A 9,416-nucleotide genomic window follows, 5' to 3' on the forward strand; every position below is an offset into this window, starting at 1 on the left:
GGTGTTTCCCTTCTTGTACCTCTCTCTTTGTCTGCTTGATGTCTTGCTTCAACTCTTCTTGTAACACTGCCAACATCTGCTGGATCGACGCTAGGAGTGCCTTGCTCCTGTTGACATGTGTAGTCGGTTGGGGAGTTGGGGCTGAAGAGTTTGACGGCATAGGTTGATATGCCGTCACGGTGAACTGGGGGTCCTCAGTCACCGTCGAAACGGATCCTTCTTCTTCCGTTGGTGGTTGAACCACGTCTTCTTTAGGGCCTTCTTGCAGTAGGTCCTGTTTGGTGTCGGTTGACACCTCCGACATCCGTTCTTGGTGGATGTCCATGCCTTCAAGTGCCTTGTTAATGTCCGCGTCAATCTTCAGTTGAATGAAGGGAGGCTGGACCTGTTCCTTGGGCACTACTGCACTGGATTGAGCCTTAGGGAACAGAAGGCACTAAGAGAAATGTTTGGAAGGTAAGGTCCCGGAGAGTTCTTTTGGATCACTCTTACCCACCTACGAAAGGTTTCTCTTGCTGTATCCCTAGCCTCTGTGGTGGCAGGGATATCTTCTCCAAAGCTGTTGGTCAGCAAGGTCAAGCAGTTGGAGCAACCCTTTGGGTCCCAGTACCTCAGGTATCCAGGTACGATGCAGCAGTGGCCCTGAGACCTTCACATTGTATGCCCACAAAAGTCCTTACTCTTGTGGTTGCAGAACACAACTGTACACGTCACCATTGGCTCCTCCTGTAAAGGAAAAGGTTGAAATGAGTATACAGTTGTTTATATCATTGATATAAATGCATACTTTTAATATTAATACTATTATATTTAATAGCTTAGGATAGTAAGCTAGAAAGGAAATAGGAAAAAGACATATCTGTGTTTCCTCCCCCAGGCAATCGCTGAGTCCTCCGTCAATATTAATATTTAAATTCCCTGTAAGGGAGAATACAGGGCGGAACGACTCCCGTACGTAGAGCCGGAGTTAGTAAATATTTATACTAACTTCTCCACTTGTAGTATATTGATAATGAATGGTGTTTTATATGGGTCCCGATGATCAAAGGATTCATCGGGGTGTTGAGGGATTACTCAACCTCAACATGTTATGCGGTCCCAACAATAGACTGTGATATGATACACAGAGTATGTTAGAAATACTTGTACTACTGTATTGTTGTATACTGTAGTTTTACTGGTATACTACTGGGGTTAGGATAGTGCCCGCGGCACTAACAGATAGAGAGAGAGAGAAAGGATGGAAAGGAGGGTTTCCTATTATTAGGGTTTTGCACAATAACTGGAAGTGTAGGAGGGCTACTGCCGCCTACTGTCTCCTTGCCAGAATGAGAGTTCTAATGGAAGGGGAGGAATCAATCTGAATCTAGCTTCCATCCATCCACAATTTTTGCTGCCGGCTGTACTGCCGGTTGCAAGGTTTGTGGATGGCAGGCCAAGAGAGGACTGAAGAATTTTCAACAGTATGTTGGGTTTCCCACTGGGAGCCATCAGGGTCGGCTCAGTCTTTCCCCCCGGGGCATTCACCTCCGGTGAAGGAAGGACAAGGAGGAAGTGGCCGAGGCGGCAACCTAACCGCCGCTGGTATGGTCCCGGCTGGCAACGCAGTCAACCCGGCAAGCCGGGATGACTGTCAGAATACCGGCGAAAGAATCTTGTGACGGCTAGGCCGACACTAAAGGGGGGAGGGTAAAGGGTCTTATAGTTCACAGGGGAGAAAGGCGGCAGCAGGTATGCCGCCTACTTTCAGCCGTGAACTTAGGAAGCATGGCTTCCTGTGCCGATGACGTCGTGGGCGGCAGAGGAACAAAGATTCCTCTGTCGGCGACATTGTTGGCTGCAAGACAGTACACCCTGAGCTACCATCTTTCTTCAAAACCGGGATACTTGGCGGCAAAGAAGACAGACAGTGTAAAACTATCTAAGTCAAGCGGGAGTATACTACTCAACGGTGATGACGAAAGATAGGGGTTGCCGCCTGTAATGGCGGTGGCTCAGGGAGGGAACAAGGGTTCAGCCTCTTTTATCTAAAAGAGAATATATCGAACCTTATCCATAAATTCTAGGGGATATATGTCTCCATCCGAATTAATAAGGAACAATATGTTGAGGTTAATCATGGGGAATTATTTTACTAGCGTATACATAATGAGTTAGGCTAGCCTAACTCTGGTGGGGACCGCGGCCAAGGTTGGTACCACCAGGGTCACCGGCGTATACGAAAAGTAAAGTCACATATCGAAAGAGGAATAAAAGAAATTCGTTTGCAATATCTTCACTAGTATAATTTGCCTAACTAGCTAAAATTTACATCTAAATACCGGGAATGTCGCACTGCTGACTAAATAAAATGCATTTATAATGTGCGACAGCGGTCTTGAAATGGCCGCCTCCGGTGTCGGCTACGCTCAACCAAACACACTTAAATTCTACGAATTTAACTGTGAGAAGGGAGCCTTAAAATTATACACAGGAAAGATTAAATACTCAACTTTCCAGAGGATGAAGATGCTGGAGATTGCATGATTATATTCCAAAAATTCGTAACAAGCACCGGGAAAAGCGTGGGAGCGCACTTAGCTTAAATGCTACAGAACAAGGAATGATGGCCTGTAGTAGTACGGAGAGGAGGTCCACCGGATACCTTGATAACGGCTCCCCTTTTGTTTGCCACTCTTCCCCCTCAAAGAGTTAAATCTATTCGGAGTGAAGATTGCTATGTGTCGTATCTAAAAATACGTCCCCTGATATTATGCGATATCCTTAAAGCTATATTAAGGATACTCGCACCAGGAGTTAGAATTCTGGAGACCTATGGTTAATTCTCTGGGATTATCACTGTAGCAAATATCCCTTAGAAAGCGACCTAAAGGAACCTTCCATCAGGACGACATGGCCGAGCCCAAAAAATATGATAGATTATAACACATTGGTGCTTATGCAATAAATATTAACTGTATAGATGATTTGAATAAGTTAAGAAATGGTATAAACAATACTTTGTTACTGTCTGTATTCGTACACGGATGTTATTGAGAGCGGCAGGAGAAAGTTTTTTATAATTATACCGTCCACTATACAAAACAAATCTTGGTAAAGTAAAACTGTACTGTTTAAAATATGGCAAAATTTTTTCGACTTGTTAGCGAAGTTTAGGCTATTCACAGCCAATAAACGAACCCAGCCTACGTGTTAAAAATTTGAACACCAGAAGGGAAAAATAAAGCTTTTATATATACTCTACTAAACAAGAATAATGCTTTAATATACCATCATTAACACTACCATTAAAATTATCGAAAGGTTAGAGAAAGATAAAGATTGCCGCGAACGTAACCACAATTCTGTTGACATTTTGTCAGCCGGTCTCACATAGTTAAGTTGATTTCATTGTTGTTGTGGAATTTTATCCTTAAATATAGTATTCATTATGAAATTATGTTAATTAGATTTAAGGTAAATGTTGTTTTGTAACATTTATTATTAAGCACCATATTTAGGGCTACCAATATACTTAAAAAGACAATATATTTGATACATTTTGTAGTGCTTGATTCACAGACTTTGAACAGCTTCGCAGATACAGAAATTTCTTTTTTGAAAATTAACAACTGCATAATTGGGGAATCGCATAATTCGAACACGCATAATTCGGGACCATACTGTATATATATATATATATATATATATATATATATATATATATATATATATATATATATATATATATATATATATATATGACAAATTCGTAGATAATTTGTATTTTTCCTAACTATACAAACCTTAGCTATTTACATGGGGTAATTACTTCGGCGTAGCTGAATGACGAGCCATAAAAGTTTTAACGAGGGTTTCCTACCCCGCCACTAGTTAGCGGGGGTTAGGGAGGGGTAGCTAGCTACCACCCCCCCCCCTTCACACACACCGGTGAAAGGCTCACTTTACTTAGAGGTAGGACTTACCTTGGGGGACAGGGCTGGTGGGCACATATGTGTAAATAGCTAAGGTTAGTATAGTTAGGAAAAATACAAATTATCTACGAATTTGTCATTTGTTCCGTAGCTGAAATACAAACCATGCTATTTACATGGGGTGACTTAACCCTTAGGAAGGGTGGTAAGTACCCTGCCATACTGGCTTTGGCTTGCCCGGTGACCCCGAACCCGAGTTTGTATGAACTCAAGGGGTGAGGGGGTCCCTGCTCCTCGCTGGCAGTTGTGAAACTGCTGCAGCCTACGTAAGCTGTGTGTGAAGGTGAGAAGTGACTCGTCCTAGGAAGTTGACCTGGAGTTCTTCAGATGGAAATCTAGGCTAGGACTCTCCCAATACCACCTCGTCAGGGTATGGGGACATGACAGTATTACATCTTATTACTAGGAACACAAGGAAGCATGGCTTACCTGCAGAGGTTCGAGGTCAGCTGTGCAAAGGACCCAGGATGCTGCTTTCTCCAAAGGAGGAGAGGATGAAGAAAAGAATAAGGGCCAGACAGATCTTTTCATTCACCCATTCTAAAACTGGGTAACAATGCCCTCAACCTTCTGCTACTTGTCCAATAAGGAGCCTGAGGTTAGACCAGCTGTTGTGCAGCCACCACAGGGCCGATAGAGAATGTATCGAGCCTCCTGTGTGTCACATCTTGCAGGTAGTGGGCCGTGAAGGTGGTCTGACGCTTCCACACCCCAGCTTGCAGGACCTGCGTTACTGAAAAGTTCCTCTTGAAGGCCAGGGACGTAGCCACGCCCCTGACGTCATGCGATCTAGGGCGACGTGACGGAGGAGGGTCAGGATTCAAGGCCAGATGTATTACCTTGCAAATCCAGGCTGAGATGGTATTTCTGGTGACCCTCCTCTTCGTCTCCCCGGTGCTCACGAACAAGGCTCGCACCTGGGGGCAAACTGCCGCTGTTCTTTTAAGATACAACCTCAGACTCCTGACTCGGCACAGTAGGAGATGGTCTAGGTCATCTGTTACAGAACGGAGACTCGAAACCCGGAAGGAGTCGAATCTTGGGTCCGGCACTCCCGGGTTCTGAGTCTTGGCAACAAACTCAGGGACGAAGTTGAACGTTACCTCCCCCCATCCCCTTGAATGGGCAACGTCGTACGAGAGACCATGAAGCTCACTGACTCGCTTGGCCGAGGCTAAAGCTAGAAGGAACACCGTCTTCCAGGTAAGGTGGTGATCAGAAGCCTGGCGTAATGGTTAGTAGGGAGGTCTCTTAAGAGACCTGAGAACTCGAACCACGTTCCAAGGAGGAGGTCTCACTTCCGACTGAGGGCAGGTAAGTTCGTAACTCCGTATGAGGAGAGAAAGTTCCAGCGAGGAGGAAATGTCCATTCCTTTAAGCCTGAAGGCAAGACTTAAGGCTGAGTGATAGCCTTTCACTGCCGAGACTGAAAGGCGCATTTCCTCCCGCAGATAAACGAGGAACTCCGGTATTGCTGGTAAAGTGGCATCGAGGGGAGAGATACCCCTTCCACGGCACCAACCACAGAAAACTCGCCACTTCGCCTGGTAGACTCCTGCGGATGACTTGCGCAGGTGGCCAGACATCCTGTTCGCAACTTGTTGCGAAAATCCCCTCTCTGTGAGGAGATGCTGGATAGTCTCCAGGCGTGAAGTCGAAGCGAAGCTACGGCTTTGTGGTAGATGTTGGCGTGTGGTTGTTTGAGTAGCTCGTGACATGGAGGGAGCTCCCTCGGAATCTCCGTGAGGAGTTGCAGAAGGTCCGGGAACCACTCTGCATGATGCCAAAGCAGAGCTATCAAGGTCATTGAGAGATTGACTGATGTTCTGGTCTTGATGAGTACCCTCCTCATCAGACAGAACGGGGGAAAGGAGTACACATCGACGTTGTCCCACCGTTGTTGGAAGGCATCTTGCCTGAGAGCCTTGGGGTCCGGGACTGGGGAGCAGTACAGCGGGAGCTTGGTGTTCAGCGCTGTAGCGAACAGATCCACCGTCGGGGAACCCCACAAAGTCAGGACTTTGTTGGCTATCTGAGGATCTAAAGACCACTCGGTACTCACTATCTGCGTCGCTCTGCTCAGACTGTGGGCGAGCACATTCCTTTTGCCCGGAATGAAGCGAGCCGCTAGTGAGATCGAGTGGACTTCGGACCATCTCAGGATCTCTACTGCAAGATGAGATAGCTGTTCCGAAAAGGTACCTCACTGCTTGTTGATATAAGCCACCACCGTGGTGTTGTCGCTCATCACTACCACAGAGTGGCCCGCCAGGACTTGATGGAACTTCTGAAGTGCCAGGAACACGGTATACATTTCTAGCAGGTTTATGTGAAGGTACTTTTCTGATTCTGACCACAGGCCTGAGGTCCTGTGGCTCAGAACGTGGGCCCCCACCCTGTGTTTGATGCGTCCGAGAACCACATCAAATCTGGGGAAGGGACGAAAAGATCCACTTCCTTTCGTAGATTCTCGTCTGCCACCCACCAACTGAGGTCCGCTTGTTCCGCAGGTCCCATAGGGATCAAGGCGTCCGGGGAGTCGTGTCCTTGACTCCACCGGGACTTGAGTCGCCACTGGAGGGATCTCATCCTGAGGCGACTGTTGGGAACGAGACGGGTCAGGGAGGAGAGGTGGCCGAGGAGACGAAGCCACGATTGGGCTGGGAGTTCTTCTCGATTGAGGAAAGGTCTCGCAACCTTCCTCAGCCTTGCTATCCTTTTGTCTGATGGGAAGGCTTTGTGGAGATTGGTGTCTATGACCATGCCTAGATATACCAGTTTCTGAGAGGGTTGCAGGAAGGACTTCTCGAGATTTACCACGATCCCTAGATCCTGGCAAACTTCGAGGAGTTTGTCCCGGTGGCGAAGAAGGGTTGCCTCCGAGTCCGCTAGGATCAGCCAGTCGTCCAGGTAACGAAGGAGACGGATGCCGATCCTGTGGGCCCACGAAGAGATGATGGTGAATACTCTGGTGAACACCTGAGGGGCTGTGGAGAGACCGAAACACAGCACCTTGAACTGGTAGATCTTGTTGTCTAGGCAAAATCTTAGGTACTTCCTTGAAGACGGATGGATTGGGATCTGGAAGTACGCGTCCTTCAAGGCCAGTGTACACATGAAGTCTAGTGGTCTCACCGCAAGTCTGACCGTGTCTGCCGTCTCCATGCTAAACGGAGTCTGCTTGACAAACCCGTTCAGGGTCGAGAGGTCGATGACTGGTCTCCAGCCTCCAGACGCCTTTCTCACAAAAAAGAGTCGACTGTAGAAGCCTGGGGACCCGTCTACAACCTCCTAGAGAGTGTCCTTCTTCAACATGGTCTGGACTTCAGCCCGGAGGGCCTGCCCTTTTGCCGATCACATGGCAAAAGAGCTCAACGACACTGGATTCGCTGTCATGGAAGGTAGAGAGGCTGTGAACGGGATGCGATAACCTAGAGTGATCACGGACATCGTCCATGTATCCGCCCCGAGTTGCTGCCACCTTGTCGCGCAACTCTGTAGGCATCCCCCCACTGGTGGATATGCAGGGGGATTGCCAACCCTAGCGTTTCCAGCCTCGGCTGGTACCTCTAGGGTTTTTGCCTCCCCTGAAGGACTTCTTGCCCCTTCTGCTCTTGGCAGGAAAGGGCTTAGACACCTTGGGCTTCGCTGTGGTCGTCTTCTTTGTGTCCCTAGCCGGACGGGGCTGTTGGACTGCTGGAGGTTTGTAGGGCCTCTATGTCAGGGCCCTGTGGATGAGGGAATCCTGGTTGGATTTCCTCCACCTCTCAGCAGTGAGCTCCACGTCCTTAGGCTTAAACAGACTCTTACCGAGAACGGAAGAGTATCTGAGCCTGCTAGCCTCTGCACTGGGGACCTTATGATGGAACCTCTCGGCCACAGCGTCCCGACGCTTGAGGATTGTATTGGCCCACAAGCTCGAGACTTGGTGGGCCAGAAACTCAATGGTCCGTGTGCCCGAGAGTAGGAAAGTCTTCAGCGCTTTCCTGGTGCTTTCTTTGGAGAGGTCCTCGGACCGCACCAGGATGCCCATAGACCCCAGCCAGATGTCGAGCCACGAAGTTGCCTGCATGGCACACTTGGTGACCTTCTCCTGGCTCAGGATCTCAGTGGCTGAGAAGGACACGTGCCAGTTGGAGAGTCTCTCAAGAGGGACTCCCCCTGTGAGTTCTTCCACAGAGTGGTGTAAGGGAAGACTCAGACAAGACTCCTCGAGGATCTCGAAGTACCTCCTCTGATGGACTCGAGGAGGAGGGAGGAGCTTGTTACCGGCACTCGATCTGCTGGAGGAGGCAAGCTCAGAGAGCTGGCCCTCAACCTTGTCCCTGGCACTCTTCATCCCCTGAGACCAGGGCAAAGCTGCACTGGCCCTAGAGGGTTTCTGGGTGCCATAGACGCGGTCCAGGACCGTGTCCTTCCCTTCACGAGGTGGGACCTCAGGGTCCTGGATCCCATTGAGGTTCCTCATGAGGGTCAGGACTTGCCAGAACGCGTGTTCTGACTCCTGGTGCTCTCCTCCCGAAGGACTGGCAGCGAAGTCTCCCGTCCCCAGTTGCTCTTCCTGGGGGGACACGTGGATATCCTCGACGGCTCTAGACGGCTCCTGCCTGATCCTCGCTGACGATTTGAGGAATCGTCTTAGAGTCCTTACGCTCCCTTCTGGGCGGGATATAGGACTCGAACAGCGAAGGGGGCAGGCTCTTCTCCAACTCTGGACGAGACGACCTCTCAGGGAGAGGCGGAGCCTCCCTCATTGGTGCGATGGGGGAGTGGTCCGGCTCATCCGACTCTCCTGAGGAGGGGTAATCCTCCTCCGCAGGGGAGGGAAAGAAGGTCTGGGGAGGAGAAGGAGCCTTGCGCAAGGAACTGCGAGGAGACAGAATAGGCCTCGGAGGAGGTTCCACGGGAGAGACTTCTCTCTTCCTCTTCAGGGGGGAGGAAGCTGCCGCTGGTTTGTGGCCCGAGTCAGAGAGGGCGGGCTTAATAGCCTGCACAAGGGCTCTGACTAGGGTGCCGAACCAGGACTGCTGGCTGACAGTCGCGCTGTCAGACACACCCTCTTGAGGGAAGGGGATCGAGGGATCCCTAGGAGGAGTCGACAAATGAGGGTTCGCCTGTAGGGCTGAAAGAGAAGAGTCCCTAGACCTTTCCTGGAAGCGCCCCTCCTCCGGCGAGCGCGCTGGTCTGCATTTGCGGGGAGGGTAACGAGACGAAGAACTGTCCGCCTGGCGGCGCTCGCGCTGGGCCTCGTGTGTCGGGCCCTGGTCAGGGTCGCGCGTGAATGGCTGGCGCGATACTGGATTCTCGTGCGCGCGTGCATCTGGGCGGGCGGGGGCGGGCGCGATGGCGCGCAGGCGTGGATACAGAAGTGATGGAGCGATGGCGCGCTGGCGATAGAGCGGTCGCGTGGGTGCGCAGCGGCTGGAGCGGGAGCGTGGTCGT

This window comes from Palaemon carinicauda, chromosome 4 (assembly GCF_036898095.1).
Source record: "Palaemon carinicauda isolate YSFRI2023 chromosome 4, ASM3689809v2, whole genome shotgun sequence".
Taxonomy (NCBI): domain Eukaryota; kingdom Metazoa; phylum Arthropoda; class Malacostraca; order Decapoda; family Palaemonidae; genus Palaemon; species Palaemon carinicauda.